Raw genomic sequence first — 23,043 nt, forward strand, 5'->3', positions numbered from 1 at the left:
ACGCAGACTTCAGAAATGATATAAACAATATAATTTATTAACACTAACAGTACAAACATAAACGCAGTGCAATACTAAAACATAACACAGTGCAAACAAACCAAACCAACCACCCACAGATAACCGTAAATACAATGCAAGCGTCGTCAGGCAGGCCGGGTCAATATCAATCGGGCAGGTTGGTACAGGGGGAGCAAGCGGAGAATGGTCGGGGTCACAAGCCAGGTTCACAGGTTCAGCAGGTAGCGGGCAGCGTGGTACAGAGGGTCAGGCAGAGGGATGGTCAGGAACGAGCCGGGGTCAGAGCAGGAGAAGTCAGCAGAGGTCCAGATCAGGCAGGGTCAGCAACAAGACAGGACCAGGAACAGGAACAGGATGCAGGAACAGGATACAGGGCCCAGGAAAAACACACACCAAGGCAGAGTCTGCAGGTCTGGCCATCCCTTAAATACACCAGTATAAGCAGTTTCAGGTGTTTGGCTGGCTGCAAGGTTGAGTCTCTGATTGCTGGGAGCACCCGCTGGCCAGCCCTGGTACTGCAGCCCATAAGGCAGGTGAGTCCCACCATTGCTGGCCAGTCCATTCCTGACACTCAGACACATCTGTATGGGGATGCTAAGCCACATTTCCCCTGCAGCTCCTCCTTCTAGGTGACATACTTTCTCCCATTGCCATGGAAGACCACAGTCTCTCAGCGGAAACTTGCTGACTCTCCCAGACCTGCTGAATCCTTTCTTCATGATGCCATTTTCAAAACCCTTGGTAGGCAACCTCCATGGTACAACAGAACTGGCTTTATCAGTGTTGCTATTGGAAATCACAATCCACCTTCACTCCTGGTCAGCCTCTTGCTCTCCTGGCACTTAGAGCAGGCTTCCCAAATGTAGACACAGATGTCTGCTTGGTAATGTAACACACATGCCTCCATGCCCTATTTTGGCTTGCCACATTTGATCATTTTCTATTATAGGTAACACATGGATCTCTCTATATAGCACCAACTGGTTTACTTGTACCAGTGTTACTACAGCACTTTTGCACAATTCAAAAAAAGTTGCACTGTCTGCTCAAGGGTGTGGCCCACACTCTGACCTGCGCAGGAAATCTCCTGTCTCCCGGATGAATCCCAGAACTAGAGAGAGCTCTTTGATTATAAAGGCTGTGCTCACCTGCACACCCTGCCTGTTGGTCTCCTGTAAGACACAGATATAAGGTTAGAGACTTCATCCCTCCCAAGACTCTTCAAAGCATCAGAACTCTAGAACCCAGTCTGGGAGTTACCAATTGTAGAGAAAAATGAAAAATATATTTTCTTCACTCAGAAAATACTTTCTGGATCCCCTCAACTTGTATTTGTGAGAAACCTGTGTGCCCTTTACCTTTTCTTACACAATGACAGGGCACAGCACTGTCACACATCCCTTTTGACTTTGTTCGCTCACAAAACTAATATTAGAGGCCTGTTATTTAACTGGTCTTTACGCTGAAAAGGGATAGATCCAATGCTCAAAGGAACTTAGAACATACAGTAGCATTATCTTTCAGAACACTGAAACAACAATTTTTACATTGCCTTGCCAAGCAAATTCAATGCTTGACTCCTACTACATGTCTCTTTAACAAATAAGACACAGAAAGCACTTAAATGAACTCAAAGGACTCGCGCACCTTTCTATAGATGCAACTCAATGAGAAATTTTACTTTATTACTACACTACTCAAAAAAATTAAAGGAACACTTTGAAAACACATCAGATCTCAATAGGGAAAAATATCATGCTGGATATCTATACTGATATGGACTGGGTAATGTGTTAGGAATGAAAGGATGCCACATCATTTGATGGAAATGAAAATTGTCAACCTGCAGAGGACTGAATTCAAAGACACCCCGAAAATCAAAGTGAAAAAATTATGCAGCAGGCTAGTCCATTTTGCTGAAATTTCAATGCAGCAACTCAAAATGGTACTCAATAGGCCCCCATGTGCTTGTATGCATGCCTGACAATGTTGGGGCATGCTCCTAATGAGATGACCGATGGTGTCCTGGGATATTTCCTTCCAGATCTGGACCAGGGCATCACTGGGCTCCTGGACAGTCTGAGGTGCAACCTGGCAGCGTTGGATGGCCCATGATATCCCAGAGGTGTTTTATTGGATTTAGGTCAGGCAAGCATGGAGGCCATTCAATGGTATCAATTCCTTCATCCTCCAGGAACTACCTGCATACTCTCGCCACATAAGGCCGGGCATTGTCGTGCACCAGGAGGAACCCAGGACCCACTGCACCAGCATAGGGTCTAACAATGGGTCCAAGGATTTCATCCCGATACCTAATGGTAGTCAGGGTACCATTGTACAGCCTGTAGAGGTCTGTGCGTACCTCCATGGATATGCCTCACCAGACCATCACTGACCAACCACCAAAATGGTCATGCTGATTGATATTACAGGTAGCATAACGTTCTCCGTGGCTTCTCCAGACCCATTTATATCTGTCACGTGCTCAGGGTGAACCTGCTCTCCTCTGTGAAAAGGGCATCAGTGGTTGACCTGCCAATTCTGGTGTTCAATGGCAAATGCCAATCGAGCTCAGTGGTGCTGGGCAGTGAGCACAGGGCCCAGTAGAGGACATCGGGCCCTCAGGCCACCCTCATGAAGTCTGTTTCTGATTCTTTGGTCAGAGACATTCACACCAGTGGCCTGCTGGAGGTCATTTTGTAGGGCTCTGGCAGTGCTCATTCTGTTCCTCCTTGCACAAATGAGCAGATACCAGTGCTGCTGATGGGTTAAGGACCTTCTAAGACCCTGTCCAGCTCTCCTAGAGTAACTGTCTCCTGGAATCTCCTCCATGCTCTTGAAACTGTGCTGGGAGATACAGCAAACCTTCTGGCAATGGCACGTATTGATGTGCCATCCTGGAGGAGTTGGACTGTCTGTGCAACCTCTGTAGGGTCCAGGTATTGCCTCATGCTACCAGTAGTGACATTGGCCCTAGCCAAATGCAATACTAGTGAAAAACAGGCAGAAAAGATGAGCAGGGAAAAAAAATGTCAGTGGCCTCCACCTGTAAAACCATTCCTGTTTTGGGGGTCATCTCATTGTTGCCTATCTAGTGCACCTGTTGTTAATTTCATTAACACCAAAGCAGCTAAAACTGATTAACAACCCCTTCTGCTAGTTAACTGACCAGATCAATATCCCAGGAGTTTAATTGACTTGATTCTATACTCTGGTTAAAAGCGTTTCCTTCCCTCTCCAAACCAAAAAGTATCTACAATGCCTTTCAATAGTACTACAGTCAGCTTTATTCTGTCCTCACTTCATGCTTGGAGTCTTCATTTGACAAACTTCCTTAACCACTTCCTGTCTGGACACTTTTACCCCCTTCCTGTCCAGGGCAATTTTTAGCTTTCAGCGCTATCACACTTTGAATGACAATTGCGCGGTCATGCAACACTGTACCCATATGAATTTTTTACAATTTTTTTGAGACAGATAAAGCTTTATTTTGGTGGTATTTATTCATCGCTGGGATTTTTATTTTTTTTACTATGTAAATGAAAACGTTCAAAAATTTTGAAAAAAAGTGTTTTTTTAAATAAAATTTTGCAAATAAATAATATTTCATCATAAATCTTAGCCAAAATTTATTCCGTTATTTTTTTTAGTAAAAAAAAAATCCAAATTAGTTTATAACCAAAAATTATAATTTTTAAACATTTTTTTTTACATTTTATTTTATTTTTTTTATATTATTATTTTTTATTATTTTTTTTTTTTTTTACATACTATCACCCTAGCAGTACACTGTCACCATGGTGACACTGTACTACTTGTGGAGGGTGATGAAGATTTTTTATTTTTTTTTACACTTATTGCTTTTACACCCATATAGGATGTAAAAGCAATCATTTCTCTTTCTGTCTGCATTCCTGCAGTCATTGAGAATTACTGAGTGAGCTGTGAGTGGTCACAGCTTGTCACATGGTACAAGGCTGTTGTGAATAGCCTTGTACCATGTGACCTCTGTGATCATTCACAGATTTCACACATAGTAAGCAATGATGTCACAAGTGACATCTTGCTTACTACTTTGCATGTGATCACTGATTCGCCAATCAGTGATCACATGATCGGGACCTCTTACAGAGGTCCCGTCCGACGATCGGTGTTTCACTGTGTCTGGAGGACACAGCGGGCACCGGATCGCGGTGGTGCGCGCTCCCAGGGAGCGCGCACAGCTAGAAAAGGCGGGTGCCGTTTATGGACGGCAACCCGACCCTGGACTGCCACCGCCCTGCCGTTTATAAACAGCAGGCGGACGGCAAGAGGTTAAAGAGTACCTCTTTCCCAGCTCAACTTAGAAAACTCATCCAAACCTCGACAAATATATTTTGTGTAAAGAATAAGTTATACCGTAAAGAACGTGAAACTGGGAAAAGCCCCCTAACAGAAGGAATTAATTTAATTTAATATAAAAAAGATCCTTAAATCTTGAATGATATACAATTTTCCATTGTAGGGCCACTGATTCCACTGACATAAAACACTGACATTACCCAGTCAAAAATGAGATCTCATGAATATTAAATAAGGGTCAGAGTCATTAGAAGACGTTGTCATATTCATTGTCTGAGAGTAATGGCAGTGTGACAAAGTCTTGTGTTAGGAACTGGTAGGTGTAGTTGGATTCCTGGGAGGCCAGGAAGTAGATGGATAGGGTAAGAAAGGATGGGGAGTTTAGTGGTGGTATTGTGGTGCAAAAGATGATGGTGAAGGATGGATTTGGGTAATGTGTACAGGGGATGTAAAGAGGTAGTGGTTGTAAGGATAAGTATGTTGGATCCTGATTAATAGTAGAGCTGGACTGTCTCAAAAACGTTCCTAGATTGCTTTCAATGGCTGATTAACAATTTTATTTGGCGTAATAAACATCCTCATTTTACTTCATCGGTCCTATACCGGTCGCAATGGGCGGGAATTCTTGGTCTCCCCAATTTCTGGCTTTACTACCCATCGGCCCGTTTCGCACAATTATCACAATGGGCGACCATTAATTCCCAGATCCCGTGGATCAGATTTGAATCTCAGTCTATGTGTCTGTTCTATTTACCAGGCATTCATTGATGTTTTGGTCTCGATATAAACTTAGATTAAATCTGGTTTACCCTGTCTCTCCAGGTTCAGCATTTTTTGGTGACCCGGATTTTATTGTGGCTTTTTCATCTCGTCAGGCATTTCGTTGGGGGTATGATAGATCCTTCATTAGGTTATCTGATTTTCAAAGAGGAGGATCTTATATCACCTATGAGATGTTACGCACACACTTTGATATCCTGCTTTGTGAATATCATCATTATCGACAGATCAGACATTTTTTTAGTTCACATTTTGGTCTTATACCTTCATCTCCGATTTTATTTTTCGAACGTATTTGTTGTGACTCTCCTAGGGGCAGGGGTCTTATTTCAGATGTGTATCGTCAACTTTTGGTTAGTTCTTTTCCCACACCCCCTCTTTACAGACAAAACTGGGAATCTGATAGTGGTATCACCTTTTCAGATGAGGATTGGGATTACATGGTGGATAACATATGTAAGAGCTCCAGATCCCTTTCGGCTCGTGAGACAGCGGTATTACCCAGGTATTACAAGGTATTAACCAGATGGTATTATACCCCATCCAGACTACATGTCTTGTATCTGAACACTTCTCACCAATGTTTAAATGGCTGCAGCCTTGCAGGTACTCTGGTGCATACATTTTGGACCTGTCCGGGCCTCTCCTTAGTGTGGCGTAGGATCTCGGAGGTAGCTTCTGCGTTGGCGGGTGTTCCGGTGCATCTGACTGTGTAGTCCTGCTTACTGGGAGCCCATATCTCGGGAGTGCAGACTGAGGTTATGAGGCTAATCTACACCATTTGTATATCCACCCCATGGGCTATTGCCCTACACTGGAAGTCCCTCACAATACCATTGGCTTCTGTTCTGCATAGGATTGAAGCTGTCATGCTCATGGAGAGAATTCATTACACTTTACTGGACAAGATGCACTTATTTGATAGAAAATGGGATATTTGGAGAACTCATAGGCATTTACTACATGCAGGGGTGGACTGACCATTTGGAAACTCGGGCACTGCCTGAGGGCCCGGGGTCAGTAGGGGGCCTTATGAGATGCCCCTGGTACCTTTTTTCATAGGGTTTTCTGAGTTTGGGCAAGGACACAGGGGCCCCATGATCCCCTATTGCCCGGGGGCCCCATGAGTTGTCAGTCCACCCCTGACTACATGATTAAGAAACACCCATGTTTGGATTGATCGAGTTACTCTGTCAGTAGCTGAATAATTCTGCATACCTTTCTATTTATATTGCTCATGTACTTAAGTTTTTTTCTCTCTTTCTCTCTTCTCTTTTTATTTACTTTACATGATTGTACTTTCTGACATGCACATTTCAGTTGTGCCTTGTTTCTGTTTTATACACTGTTTGAAGCTGTAATGCTACTTTACAGTCTATTTCTTGAAAAATAAAATTGTTTGTAAACAAAAAAAAAAGTAGAGCTGGATGGTGGAATGGATGTGGCAATATAAGTAATGACCTCAGACTGCATATCAACCTTGAGATCCATAGGCACCATTTTCAAAACAGTGGTCAGTTCTTTAGATCAGTTGGTGTCCATTCTGTAGGCTATGGTAGCTATATTGTTCAGCATGCTGTGGAAATCCTCTCCTGTAACCCTCCCTCTTGCTGCCTGTATGGTTTGCCTCGGTCAAACATAGGCCAGGGTTTGGGTGGGTACTACCTCCTCCAATAGTGACAGAAAAATAGATGATTGCCAGTGTTGCAGCTCTTATTCAGATTCGATTCTGAAACAGATTCTGGAACATCTTCATTAATGCCATCCCCTGCTGCAAGAGTATCCCAGCTGCTTTCCATCCTGTAAATAAAAATAATGTCTTAGAGCATTAACACTTCATCAAGCTATATTTTGAGAAAAATACATAATCACAGATGCTTTCTTACTTCCCTATATCCAAAATTGGGCAGAGCAAGTTAATTTCACAAACATGGACATATTCACTTTGATCTGAGACTGCTGACCCACTTCTCTGTTCCCGAGGAATTCTTTTGTGGTGAACATATCCATCCTTTAAGCTCTTCTACTTGGTCTTCAGGAGCTTCACTGTAGAAAGAAAAATAAAACTGTTCTTTTTTTGTTTTTTTTTAGTACCTAGAAACCAAACAATGATTGGTTAGCCTGCACTTTGCATTTATGGTTGGAAAATCAATGGCAAGCTACATTATCTGTGACAGCTGCTCAGTCATATGGGATATGCTGGAGGAAGTAGGGAGTGGCAGCAAGTACTTTAATTATAAAAATTGTTTTCTTTTGTTTTATGAGTGGTGACTGATGCAAATGATTGCTTTACGTATATTAACATAGGGTCAAGTGTATTTGTTAGGAATGTGCATTTGGTAAAGCCCTATTTAAATCATGCTCGGAATTTACATAAGATGGTGTTCAATTATTGCCTCACCAGAGCATGTAGAGTTGTGGAGTGTTCATCTGAAATCCTTCCGAATATGTAGCATTTTTGAATGCACTCCTATCATCCTAAAAATGCAGAATTCTATCAGTGCTGTTAAAGCAACATGTGCTTTGCACAGCTTTGTTCACCAGCACGATGTCTAACTTTTTGAAGTCTCCATAAATTACAACATGGAAAGGGCCCATTTGACCGAAGCTTGGGGCAGCATGCAAAGGGTCATAGATCAAGGATGATTTCATATCCTACTTTGTCCTCCACAGGATAGCTGTCATGGCTGATTGAGGCACTAAAATCATTTTAATAAGATGAAGATTGAACATTTTTATTTGTACTCTCTTAAAAAGTCTTTGATTTTTTATTTCTGTGAGTTTTTGTTGTAATAATAAATGGGACAACACCTCTCACAATTACTTTTCACATGTAGGTCTATCCAGCTTTGCATCATCCTAACAAGACTACCAGAGGTGTTTTCTGAAAGCAGTGGGCTTGTGTACAAGATCAGTTCAGCTGTCCTGCCAGAGAAAAAGAATGTTCAGCTTGTGCAGTCCAAAAGTTGGATGAGGTTTCAATTGCGCTGAATATTGACTGTGGCTTACAGAAACACAGAGTGCAGGGGTTCAGTAGTAAGTGACGCAGAGTTCAGAGGTCAGTAGTAAGTGACGCAGAGTTCAGAGATCAGACGTAAGTGACTCAGTGTTCAAGATGAGTAGTAAGTGATACAGAGTTCGGAGGTCAGTAGTAAGTGACGTAGAGTCCAAGGTTTGCTAGTAAGTGATGCAGAGTTCAGGGGTCAGTAGTAGGGAACACAGAGTTCAGGGGTCAGGAATAAGTGACGCAAAGTTACCCCCAACTACTGACATCCCTTCAACTGTTTGGAGCAACAGGTGTTTGAGAGCTCAGGTGTGAACAAGCCACCTGGAGAACAATTGGCTTTTTTTTGTGTTTGAGCATTCTGTAGTTTCAAACTACAAAATGCTCAGGTGTGACTGGGACCTTAAGAAAATTATGCATTACCACAATATTTTTTAATATTTCAATCTAAATTTCTGCACAAAGCACACAAGTGGCATCAGTCAGTGTCTACAAAACAACCCTTGTTACTCCCCTGGTTTGTGTTATTTTCTGGAAATCTGATTCCATAAGCTTCTCTGGTTTTTGCTCATTGTCTCTTTTGAATTTTTGTTAATGTATTTTTCCAGTCATATGATGCTGGTGTCATTTAATTGTTATGACACATATGTGTCTTTAATGGTTTTCTTTAGAAGTTTTGTTTTAAAGTGATTCCAAAGGCTTATTTTTTTTTTTTTGTGGTTTTGCACAGAGCAGCCCGGATCCTCCTTTTCTCGCCCCCCTCCACCGCCGTCATTCCTGGCTCCTCCCTCCTGTCGGGTGCCCCCACAGCAAGCAGCTGGCTATGAGGCTATGGGGGCAGCCACTGCTCCATGTGTCCATTCACACATGGAGCCATGGCTCGGCTCCACCCTCTCTCTCTTCTCATTGGCTCACTTGCTGTGATTGACAGCCAATGAGAAGAGGGAGTCCAGGGATAGCTGAGACTCCAGTTCATATCACTGGATCGGGAGGGGGCTTAGGTGAGTATTAGGAGGGTGGGGGGATGCTGCACACAGAAGGTTTTTTTTACCTTCATGCATAGAATGCATGAAGATAAACAACCTTCATCCTTTACAACCACTTTAATGTATTTCCCTGTTGATCCAAGTAATTTTGGGGATCAGGAAAATTGTTTTTTTTACCTTATTCTGGATCTACTTCAAATTCAGGGTTTTGAGAATATACTTGGGCAGCACTGAACTTTTTCCAAGTAGACTATTCTGACTATAGAACTATATCTGCCTAATTCACGTCAATTAAATAAAAATTGTCAAAAAAAGACTTTAAAATGTGATTCAGTGTAAAACGTTGTTCTTTTTACCAATTATTTTAAGCTAGTATCTACAACTTACTTAAAATGCACTGTAAATTAGAGTACATTATAACTAGCTGCAACACAAAATGTTCTCACTTTTTGATCTTTTGTGAATCAGGCCCATAATGTGATACAGCTAGTCAGGGAAACTCATAAGGAAATAATAAACTATTTTATGACCTTTTGTAATTTATAAACTATACTTATTTTTCTTAAATGCTGTGTAATGAATTCACAAAATTTTCCAAGAATTTAAATATCCCACTTGTTCCAGGAAAAATATCCAATGTCTGAATTTTTTCATGCTTAACGTGTTTGTTAAAACACTCATTTAGTTGGGAAGCTCACAGTTATGCGTCTATTTTACATTTCTGTTTATATATTTAGTTGCCCAAGATGACAACATGTTTTATTTATTTTATTAAACAGTTTTTGTTTATTTAAGAAACTAGTACTCTGGGTGCATTATGAATGAACAACATTAATGTTTGAGTAGGGAATTGGACAGTCCTTTATTCCTAACCAGAAACTGTTATTTTGGAAGGTGACATCACAGTCTGGAAAGTAAGTTAGGGAAAATACCTGTGTTTATTTAAGTCTCTTAAAGGCATTCATTGTAATACAGATAATTCATATTTTTTGAAAATGTTTAAGTATTCATTCAAGTATGGGTCAAATATTTTAACAACATGCGCATTGAAAATCATTCATTTTCTGAGGTGGAGGATACCAGAACCAGTTTTTATGACATTATATTTACAGTACCTCTGCAGCCCCATTATTAAAATCTCTCTCCCTAAATGTTTTCCAGCTTTTACCCTGTTACTCTTTGCATTGATGATGTTTGAATGAGGTTTCTTCTCCCCTGACTTCAGTGGGAAATGCCCCAACACTCCAACACCCAAATTGGTAGAAGCAGCAAGGAAAGGAAATGAGTAGAACATGCCATAGGATATGAACAGGTGTCTGCAAAGATATGTATACTTTAACTCATTCAATTATTGTGTCATCAGTGACACTTCTGATGGATCAAATATCTGCTGTGTCTGCTGCACTCTGTGGTTTCTCCTACTGGCTTGTACATTACTACAGGACATACAAGCCAAAGGAAGGAACCACAGCATGCAGCAGAGGAAGCAGGTATTTCACACATCTGAAGTGTCAAATACCTGCAGCAGCCATGCATCAGCAACACGGTGGCATTTTTTTAAACATACAAGCCACCAGAAAGGTAAGCATATAGCCTCTTCTTTTAAAGGCAGTGCTTATATGACTTTTGACCCTGTAGTGACAGGGCCATTTTTAACCAGTTGCCCTCTGCCATATAGCAGAAGTACTGCTACAGCAGTAGGGCTGCACAAAATCACGTGTATATACAGGGGCGGACTGACCATTGGGGACCTCAGGCACTGCCCGAAGGCCCGGGGTCAGTAGGGGGCCCCATGAGATGTCCCTGGTACCTTTCATAGGCTTTTTTGACTGTGGTTTGAGTGTAGATGAGGACACAGGGGCCCCATGATCCCCTATTGCCCGGGGGCCCCATGAGTTGTCAGTCCGCCCCTGTGTATATATACATGATTTGCATTTCTGGGTAGCCATGCTGCTATTGGCTGCTAGAGATGTTAATCACCAGGTCCCGGCCCAGCGATTCCCCACCAGCACTCAGTGATTATTGGGAAAAGCGGATGGGAGAAACACCTGTGTGTAAACATCACAGGTCTTTCTCTTGTCAGCATGGACATGCTGTGCAGAAAGATACAAAACAGCATGTCTCCCTAGTAAAACACAGTACACAGTAAAACACACACAGCACACAGTTAACCCTTTGATCACCCCAGATGTTAACCCCTTCCTGCCTAGTACAGAATCAGTGTTTTTTATTAGCACTGATCACTGTGGTAGTGTCAATGGGGATGTCAGTGGCAGTTAGTCAGTTCTCACCCAGTGTCAGAATGCCCGCCACGGTCCTGCAGTCCTGCTATATGTCACTGATCACCGCCATTACTAGTATTAAAAAAAAGAAATTCCAGTATATATACCGCCATTTGTAGACGCTATAACTTTCACATAATCCAATTAATTTACACGTATTGGGATATTTTTTTTTAGCAAAGACGTAGCAGAATACGTTTTGGCCTAAATTTATGAAGAAATTCGATTTTTAAAAAAAGTTTTTTATTGGATGTTTTATAGCAAAAAATATTATTATTATAGCGCAAAAATACAGAGGTGATAAAATACCGCCGAAAGAAAGCTCTATTTGTGGGGAAAAAATTACATAAATGTCATTTATGTACAGTGTTGCATGGCCGAGCAATTGTCAGAGTCAGTAACGCAGTGCCGTGTTGCAAAAAATGGCCTGGTCAGTAAGGGGGTTAAATCCTCTAGAGGGCAAGTGGTTATACCAGACATCACATAATATTGGGAGCCCAGAAGGGAATACAGAACAAACTTCCCTGTGACCATATTTTATGTGATGTGACACAGGCAAACAAGGAATCAAAGGAGTGTTTTCCGGTGCTCTGTGCTGAGCACCCACTCTAAAAAAAGGTCTGTTTTTACCTGCACACAATACAATATATTGGCAAAGCTTTTGGAAAGAGAGTAAGAAACATATAGAAAAGTGTAGTGTTTTTTCCATTGATGGTGACATTACATGGATTGGCAAAAATACAGAAACACTACATGATTTGCAGGTGTGAAAGTGACAACATGTTTTGTGTTGAAAGCAAAAGTGATGTAACATTCTTTTGCTTCTGCTGTGTGATGAGACACCTAGCTAACAGGTGGGAAGCCTCGCTTTCATCATTCACTGCATGTGCCATTAGTAATACAGAGTCAATTGAGAGCTTGCTGAGCTTTGGAGAGGGTAAATTGTTAGTGCCCACTTAGCTGCTGCCTCTGTGACTGAAGTTGCCAATTTATTTGCAATGTGACAAGGTGCAGTATTAAAAGTTATGACTGCATATACAGTTTCTGGGAAAACATTGTCTGATAAGCATAAGCTCAGTCGACATGGTCAACTGACCGAAAGAGACAAAAGGACATTGCACAGGATTGTGACCCAGATTTTTGCATGAAGAGTGGTATCAGATTCCATTATCCACCATCCAAGACATATATTTGTCAATTCCCAGGAGATTTCAAGTCATCTTGTATGCCAAAGGCAGTCCAACACCATATAATGATTTAATTCTTTTTACTTGTTTAGATAATTTTGTCCAACCCCTGTATATGAAATGTAAAGAAGAGAATACTGCAGATAAACAGGTATAACCTATGTAGGAGGATTTGTTTCAGCGCTATGTATTGCATTAGGCCAGTCACTTCATTGGATATACAGTATGTAAGGGTCTACAACCACTTTAGAACCTCATCATATTGTCTCCGTACACTTCTTATCCATAAGATTTTGCTACAGTACCTTCCAGCCTTCAGATCCTGGAAGCTGCACAGATCTGCTCACTGATCTGAAGAATATATTTAAAAAATACATATTTTAAAAACTTTAAAAAAAAAAAGTTATTTTAAGATATATTTTTACATATATTTGTAAATTCATTCCAAAAATGTAGATTTGTATTTTTAAAGACATACAGAATATTTGAAATGTAATTTTGAAAATATTTTTCATATATTTTGTAATAAAAATAATAAAAACGCACATCAACATGCAGTATAAGTGTGTGTGTATGTGTATATATATATATATATATATATATATATATATATATATATGTGTATATATTGAAAATAATTTTGAACATGGCCAAAATTGTAGCATTTCAAATATATGTCAATATATTTGGGAAGAATATTTTTAAAATATATTTCAAATATATTTTTCTTTCATATGGGTACTCCTGACTCTACTGTCCCAGAAGAAGCTTATGGGTCTTTTACACACGGCCGTGCATATTGGAAGCATGAAAGCATCCAGATGATAAGTGCCATTCAGATAGAAAGGGTGTTGACAAGCATAGGAATTTAGCATACAGGGCTGCAAACTACACAGGAATTACGGCCAAATGAACATAAAAACCACAAAGCTGATAGGCAATATCCATGGAGCAAATTCCCATGCAAAACTTTCCTGTCTGGCTGGAGTGTTCCTAAGGGCAGTGTGAATAGAATTTCCAATGTATTTTTATTTTAATGTTATTGTCTCTGTCAGACAATGACTGCAGAGTTGCAGTCAAGGCACTGCTGTTCCTGTTTCTAATATTCCTATTATGTCTATATGGCAGAGTTTAAAATGCTACGCTTATGATAATTCCAGTTTTATAATGCACTTAAGTTCTATACATCAATAAAATCTTCTTTCCCTTGTGTGCTTGAGACACTTGGGCATACCTCCCAGCAATTTCTTCATAAAACAAGCATTTCTCTCTTGTAGACTTTTACTTGCAAACTATCATAAAACACTTTGCTTAACACAGAAAAGCTTTAAAATGCAAAATAATAAACAGAGTGAATTTAATTATAGTTTCTAAAGACAAACAGGCAAACTTTAGAGGCTATGGTGGAGTCTATCCACTGAGACCTTCACATCATACTCAAGCATTACTTGGACAAAAAAAAAAAAATCACATTTGCCATCCCATAACTCATATTCCCTAATGCTGTAAAAAGAGAATAGAACCAAATGCCTAACGTCTCGCTCAGAAGTGGATCATAAATGGTCATAGACATTAAATAGCTGTTGGAAGTGTATACAAGGCCAGATCACCAAACAATTTTTCCTTGGCTTTCTGATGCATTGACCTGCACTTGTCTCAAAAATTAAACATGCGCTTGTCTCATGAAATGTACACTCAGCAGATACTCACAAGGCCTGCATTAAACCGAAAAAAACCCCCAACTTTTGATCAATTAGAAAGATCCACGTTAGCTACAGTCAAGGCCAAAAATATTGGCACCCCTGCATTTCTGTCAGATAATGCACCACTTCGCCAAGAAAATTACAAACGTTTAGGCATTCTCATGTTTATTTCTTTTGTTTGTATTGGTATGGCACAAAAAAGTGGATAAACAAAAGGCCAAATCTGACACAATCCACACAGAACTCCAAAAATGGACTGGACAAAGTTAGTGGCAACCTCAATTTCATATTTGGTAGCACAACCCTTGCAAAAAAATAACTGAAATCAACTGCTTCCTGTAACTGTCAATGGATATCTTATCCCTCTCTCCTGGAATTTTGGACCACTCTTCTTTTGCCAACTGCCCCAGGTTTCTCAGACTGGAAGGGTACCTTTTCCCAACTGCTGTTATGCAATCTTTCCACAGGTGCTCTGTGGGATTGAGTTCTGGAATCATTGCTAGCCAGTTTAGTACTCTTCAGCGCTTTGTCTTAAACCATTTCTGGGTGCTTTTTGACATATGCGTTGGGTCATTGTCCTGCTGTAAGACCCATGGCCTCTGATGGAGACCCAACTTTCTGACACTGGGCTCTACACAGCACCCCAGAATTCTTTGGTAGTCTTCAGATTTCATAATGCCATGCACACGGTCAAGACATTCAGTGCCTGAAGCAAAAAAGCAACCCCAAAACATTAGTGAACCTCCACCGTGTTTGACTGTAGGGATGGTATTATAATCTTTAAAGGCCTAATTTCATTTTCTGAAATCAGTAGAATGATGGGCTTTACAAAAAAGCTGTAATTTAGTTTTGTCTGTCCATAGCACATTCTCCCAAAAGGATTTTGGCTTCCGCAGGTAAGTTTTGGCAAACTCCAATCTGGATTTTTTATGTTTCTGTGTCAGCAGTGGGTTCCCCTGTGCCTGAAGGTCAGCTTGAATTTGTCTGGAAGTTGATCAAGGTTCTTTATCCACCATTCAAACAATCTTTCATTGCAATATTTCATCAATAGTTCTCTTTTGTCCACGTCCAGGGTCATTAGCTACAGTGCCATGGGCTGTAAACCTCTTGACAATGTTGCGCACAGTGGACACAGGAACAGTAAGATCTCTGGAGATGGACTTGTAACCTTGAGATTGTCCATGCTTTTCCACAATTTTTGTTCTCAAATCCTTAGACAATTCCTTGCTGCTCCATCCCTTCTCCATGCTCCATATGGCTCACACAGACATACAACAGAAAGGTTGAGTCAATTTTTCACCATTTTAACTGGTTGCCAGTATGATTTCTATATTGTCAGCACCTGTTAATTGATACAGGTGAGTTTAATTACAAATTGCAGGAGCATCACAATCTTGGAATGCAATTATGTCTTACAATTTTAAGAAGGTGCCAATAATTTTGTCCAGTCCGTTTTTGGTGTTTTGCGTTGGATGTGTCAGATTTGGCTTTTTGTTTCTCCACTTTTTTGTGTCATACCAATACAAACAAAAGAAATAAACATGAGAATGCCTAAACATTTGTAATTGCAACAATTTTCTGGGTGAAGTGGTACATTATTTAATTCTCTTCCAAAACAGTCAGGGTTGTCTTCTCAGATCTGAAAACACCAACTGAATTATACTTTCAATAATGATTTCCTTTTTAAGACTTTTGGCACTTGTAAGGACCACCAGGCAGGTCGTCAGACATCCTGGCAATGTTTTTGGGTATGTTAAGACCTAAATGGGGTGTAGACATTAGATATTTTAGGGATCTGATACCACTGGCTTAAAGATCCATCAGAGGACTACTGTGCATTGACTGGACAGTATGTTAAAGTTCACTTCTGGGGCAGGACAGTGGCTAAATGGTTAGCACTTCCACCTGGCAATAGTAGGGTCATTGGTTACACCTGCCTAGAGTTTGCATGTACTCCCTGTGCCTGCATAGGTTTCCTCCCACACTCCAAAGACATGCTGGTAGGTTATTTGGTTCCTGTCTAAATTGGCCCTAGTATGTGTATGTATGAATGGGAGTTAGGGACCTTAGATTGTACGCCCCTTGAGGGTTAGGAACTGATGTGAATGTAAAATATAGTATATACAGTGGGTAAAAAGTATTTAGTCAGCCAGCAATTGTGCAAGTTCTCCCACTTACAAAGATGACAGAGGCCTGTAATTGGCATCATAGGTAGACCTCAACTATGAGAGACAAAATGAGAAACAAAATCCAGACAATCACATTGGCTGATTTGGAAAGAATTTATTTGCAAATTATGGTGGAAAATAAGTATTTGGTCACTACAAACAAACAAGATTTCTGGCTCTCACAGACTTGTACCTCCCTCATTAAGAGGCTCTTCTGTCCACGCAAGATCTCACCCCGTGGGGTCAAAATGATCACAACAACGGTGAGCAAAAATCCCAGGACCACATGGGGGGACCTAGTGAATAACCTGCAGAGAGCTGGGACCAACGTAACAAAGGCTACCATCAGTAACACACTACGCCGTCAGGGACTCAGATCCTGCAGTGCCAGACGTGTTCCCCTGCTTAAGCCAGTACATGTCCGGGCCCGTCTGAAGTTTGCTAGAGAGCATTTGGATGATCCAGAAGAGGATTGGGAGAATGTCATATGGTCAGATGAAACCAAAATAGAACTGTTTGGTAGAAACACAACTCGTCGTGTTTGAAGGAGAGAGAATGCTGAGTTGCATCCAAAGAACACCATACCTACTGTGAAGCATGGGGGTGGCAACATCATGCTTTGGGGCTGTTTCTCCGCAAAGGGACCAGGACGACTGATCCATGTACAGGACAGAATGAATGGGGCAATGTATCGTGAGATTTTGAGTGCAAACCTCCTTCCATCAGCAAGAGCATTGAAGATGAAACGTGTCTGGGTCTTCCAACATGACAATGATCCCAAACATACCACCCGGGCAACGAAGGAGTGGCTTCGTAAGAAGCATTTCAAGGTCCTGGAGTGGCCTAGCCAGTCTCCAGATCTCAACCCCATAGAAAACCTTTGGAGGGAGTTGAAAGTCTGTGTTGCCCAGCGACAACCCCAAAACATCACTGCTCTAGAGGAGATCTGCATGGAGGAATGGAGGCCAACATACCAGCGACAGTGTGTGCCAACCTTGTGAAGACTTACTGGAAACGTTTGACCTCTGTCATTGCCAACAAAGGATATATAACAAAGTATTGAGATGAACTTTTGATATTGACCAAATACTTATTTTCCACCATAATTTGCAAATAAATTCTTTCCAAATTAGCCGATGTGATTGTCTGGATTTGTTCTCTCATTTTGTCTCTCATAGTTGAGGTCTACCTATGATGCCAATTACAGGCCTCTCTCATCTTTTTAAGTGGGAGAACTTGCACAATTGGTGGCTGACTAAATACTTTTTTGCCCCACTGTATGTAAAAGCACTGTGTAAATTGATGGTGCTATATAAGTACCTGAAATAAATAAATACTTCTATGTTTGGTCACTCCTATAGCATAAACAAGCATCATGCTCCCTATTGACTTTTTGGTAATTCAAACATATTTATTTTGGCAGAGTTACAGTTGTCACTAGAATAATACCAAACTGAGGTTGGATTTCTGCTTCTTTCCACTGACCACTGATGCCCCCAACCACATGTCCATGGAATGTATCTGTACTGTCTGTTGATCAAGTAACATAAATGAGGCTGTGCTGGGAGATGCAAAGACAAGCTACTAACAGTAAAACTAGGGGAAAGAAACAGGAGACAGAGAGAATACACGGATATCCTGTACACCCAAAAGGTGACATGTTGGGATGACTCTAAAATTCTGGAGCAGCCACAGAATCCAACACACTGTCTGGCCTATTGTGCATCATACCAAGACCCATGGGGCAGGGTTCCAAAGCTCTAAGGTAGCCTTATTGAATTTGCATCCAGAAGGTGACATATTGGGATGACTCTAAAATTCTGGAGCAGCCACAGAAGCCAACACACTGTCTGGCCTACTGTGCATCATACCAAGACCCATGGGGCAGGGTTCCAAAGCTCTAAGGTAGCCTTATTGAATTTGCATCCAGAAGGTGACATATTGGGATGACTCTAAAATTCTGGAGCAGCCACAGAATCCAACACACTGTCTGGCCTACTAAGCACCATACCAAGACCCATGGGGCAGGGTTCTAAAGCTTTAAGGTAGCCTTATCAAATTTGCACCCAGAAGGTGACATGTTGGGATGACTCTAAAATTCAGGAGTAGCCACAGAATCCAACACACTGTCTGGCCTACTGTGCACCATACCAAGACCCATGGGGCAGGGTTCCAAAGCTCTAAGGTTGCCTTATCGAATTTGATTTTCTGCATGCCCCTCATAAAATGGAAACCCCAGGCTCTGTCTTCATCATATTTAAACCATGGTGGAAAGATTTTATCCTCACTGTCCAATGGCTGATATCTAATTGTTGGAAATAGTTTTTCAGTTAGAACAAGTTATTGTTGTTTATTCCGTTTTGTAATAGAATGCATATAGAGTGAGTGTATCTCATATTTGCTTTGCTCAGTCATCATAATTTCCAAAGTCTTTAGATTTGCACTAAAGGAATACTGAACAGAACATGTTCTTTTAAACATAACATTTAAGGTCAAAGCCAGTCTTGTTTGGCAGACTTGGTTCTTGACAGCTTATGCTTTAGAATTTAATCAGAGAGCTTGTAAAGTTTGTTCTCAAATTCTGGCTTTCTGTCTGGCCTTACATTGCCTGCGATATTTGATATTTATGACACATACAGAATCCAAACACAAGGTGGGAGTGTATCCATGGGAAATCTGTTCTGTACATTTTTATATAAACTTATGCTGTGAATATGGAAGGTGGAGGTACCTTTTTATGTTCATTTCTCATCTTCTGTTATATATTATTAACATTTTAAAAAAGGTGTTACAAACATATTAAAGAGATTTTTTTTCCACCTCCGGGGTTGAGCCTCTAACCTAAGCCGATCATTGCTTTTGGGGCCTCTTGAAAGGCTCAGAGTTTCTGTGTAAAACTAATACTAGTAACTATACTTTAGCTTATGAACCCAGCCCTATAAAAGACAATGTTCTGGCAAATAAAAAGAACATCAAACAGAATTGATTAGTAATATAATCAAATTGTATCACTGCTAAACTATGCTATTGTATTGTAAAGCATTATAAAGATTCATGTGCCTTTCACAGGCTCTTCATTATTCACATTTCCTCTTCTTTTAACCACTGTTACTTCTCTTAACCACTTCAGTTTCAGAAGGTTTAACCCCCTTTATGACCAAGCCATTGTTTGCTATTCGGCACTTCGCTACTTTAACTGGTGATTGCACGGTCATGTAGCACTGTACCCAAAGGAAATTATATAATTTTATTTACTCAAATAGATTTTTCTTTTGATGGTATTTGATCACCACTTTTTTTTTTTTACTTTTTATTATACAAATGTAAAAAGACTGAAAATTAAAAAAGAAAAATAAATATTTGTGTTTTACTTTCTGCTAAAAAAACAACAAAAAAAACCAAAAACAAATTTCTTCATAAATTTAGGTCATAATGTATTCTGCTACATGTTGGTTTAAAAAATCCCAAAAAGTATATATTGATTAGTTTGGGTGAATGTCATAGCATCTACAATCTATGGTATATATGCTGTAATTTTTTTTTTTTCAGTGCCTGTGGGCTTGTAGTTTTCAACTAACTACCATGGCGCTCTGGAGCACCGTGTTGGTTCATTGAAGCTTCCTGTCAGAATATCTGCTTGACCGTACATCCCGTACCGCAAACAGATATTCTGACAGGTCTACAGGAGACCTGCATGGCATCAGTGATCTACTGATCGCTGGTGAAATGCTTTACAGGCTCCTCTGACAAAAATAATAAATGCACATTTTTTTACCTGCAAAAAAAATGTGCATTTATTATTTTTGCCCAAAAGGTGAACTTTTCCTTTAAGTGGTTAAAGTATATGAAGATTAGGGAAATAGAACCTCAGGAAACAAGGATAACTTGCAAAAGTGTGGAAGTGCAATGATTTTTTTCACAACTGTCTTTTTACCTAGAATGCACACAGAATGATGCACAGTATCTTTTCATTGGGGAACATTTCTTAAAAACAAAATACCGATTTGGTGTTCATTTGCTGCCCTCTCCATTGGAATGTTCTATATATTTATTAAAAGAATATGTCAACCCAACAGTTCATATCTTTGATATGTGCCTGCTGTACCATGTAGTTGTATGAGAAAGTATCCTGTTCTCTCGTATTTCTACCTTTGTGTGAAATTCCTGGTGTTCCTACCAGTCATTCTGCTTTCCTATTAAAAACTGACCACACTAGGCATGAGAGCACTTTGTGGTCAGTGTTCTGTCTGTGCTAGGAACTAATCTAATGATCAGCCTTGTGCTGAAAGGCCCCACCCTGCACAGCCATTCACTGGGAAGATCAGTGTACTACTGTTTTCCTCCCTGAGCTATTTATGCAGCTGAGAACAGAGGGTATGTGATCAGTTATAAGAATGGGAAAACAAGACATTTATAATGTTTTTATATGTACTGTACACATAAATGTTTGACCTTTCATTTTTATTTTAAACTGAATGGGTTGTTTTACAAGGTGAGGGTTTACATGTTCTTTAACCAGTTCCAGACCATGCTATAGCCAAAGACAGCTACATCGCGGTCAGCTAGTTCTGGGAGTGTGTCCATGGACGTCCTCGCAGAACAGCACCCCCTGCGCACCCCCTAGGGCTCACACTGAGCGTGATCTGTGATTGCTGTGTCCTTTGGACACAGCTGATCGCAAGGTTATGGAACGGGCTAATCACAGCTGCTTTTACCATGTGACCAGCTGTGACCAAACACAACTGATCACCGGGTAAATAGGAAATGCCGATTATTGGCAGTCCTCTTCTCACGCTGACAGAGCTTGAGTGGAGGAGAGCCGGTAAGCAGCATTTCGGAGGGGGACATCTACACTGATCATCATCATCACCATCATCATGGTGATCAGTATAGCCCCATCAGTATGACCAATAGTTCCCATCAGTGCCCATCTGTGCTGGCTATCAGTGCCCATCAGTTAACCAATGCCGCCTATCAGTGCTGCCCATCAGTGCCACCTATCAGTGCTGCCCATCAGTGCTGCCTATCAATGCACATCAGTGCCGCCTATCAGCGCTGCCTAACAGTGCCCATCAGTGCCACCTAACAGTGCTGACTAACAGTTCTCATCAGAGCCATCTATCAGTGCCCAACAGTGCCACCTAACAGTGCCAATCAGTGCTGCCCATCAGTGCCGCCTAACAGTGCCCATCAGTGCCACCCATCAGTGCAGCCTCATCAGTCCCCATCAGTGCAGCCTATAAGTGCCCATCAGTGACTCCTCATCAGTGCAGCCTATCAGTGCCTGTCAGTGAAGGAGAAAAATTACTTATTTACAAAACGTTTTAACAGAAAGTAAGAAAAACTTTTATTTTCAAAATTTTTGGTCTTTTTTAGCTTGTTTAGCAAAAAATATGTTTGGGTACAGTATTGCATGACCACACAATTGTCATTCAAAATATGAGCGCGCTGAAAGCTGAAAACTGGTCTGGGCAGGAAGGGGGTAAAAGTGATCGGTAGGCAAGCAGCTAAACTCATTTGCCATCACTATTTGCTATATGTTCACCTAATAAATCTTTATTTACTGAAGCTCTGCCAGCATTTAGATTCTTCATTCTTGAACAGTAAATCCAAATCTCAGTAACATTTGCTGATTTAGAATACATCAAATGTTCCATTTGCTGGGATCTAGGGCCCGGTGGATGTCCAACTGCAACCTTAATGTTCCTGCAGTAAACCCAGTTGATGGCACCATTGGTCAAGGATGTGTATTTGCCTGTCATTTCACAAAGGAGGATGCATTTGTAGACTGTTGGTATCTGATGGGCCATGTCAGTGCAGACAATGCAAACTCGGCAGCTAGGCTCACAGGGAGTAGATTGAATGATGCTGAGAGTAATTCAATGCAAAAATGGATTGTCAGTGGAGTGACGGTTCTGCAAGGGATACCAGTGGAGGCAAGGTGAATATTGCAGCGAGAGGTGCATTTTTTTTATTTTAAGCAAGCTTAAAAAAACCTGATTGAAGCCTTTGCCTAGGCCAGGGGTGTCCAAACTTTTTTCAAAGAGGGCCAGATTGGATGAAGTGAACATGCTGGAGGGCCGAACATTTTTCCGAACATTCTTTGAACCATTACAATTAAATGCAAATAAATTATTTTATGCCAAGTTAATTGCAAACGACATACTTTTTATTTCATAACATTAAGATCAACTGACAGCTGAGTTTTCACAATGTATTGAAAATAAATTTAAAAAAAAAAAAACTTACCTGCACTAATGTGAAGGGTGAAAAAGGTAGCTGGAGCTGAAGTCTCTGCTCGGCAGCCGGGAGGGGAAGAGAAACACACTTCCCGCTGGAAGCCCGGCCCTGACGTCACCGCCCTCTGTCGCTCCCAGCGCGGCGCAGTCACGCATGCGCACTGCTCTCAAGCAGAAGACTGTCTGCCACAGAAGGGAGGGCCGTGCGACAGCAGCATTTACACAGACCAGGGAGAACGCGCCGCAGTCAGGCATGCGCACTGCCCTCTGCTCTCAAGCAGAAGACTGTCTGCCATAGAAGGGAGGGCCATGGGAGGGCCACATTACACAGA

This window comes from Staurois parvus, unplaced genomic scaffold, assembly GCF_062004578.1.
Source record: "Staurois parvus isolate SC_StPar_1 unplaced genomic scaffold, SC_StPar_1.0 ptg000029l, whole genome shotgun sequence".
Taxonomy (NCBI): domain Eukaryota; kingdom Metazoa; phylum Chordata; class Amphibia; order Anura; family Ranidae; genus Staurois; species Staurois parvus.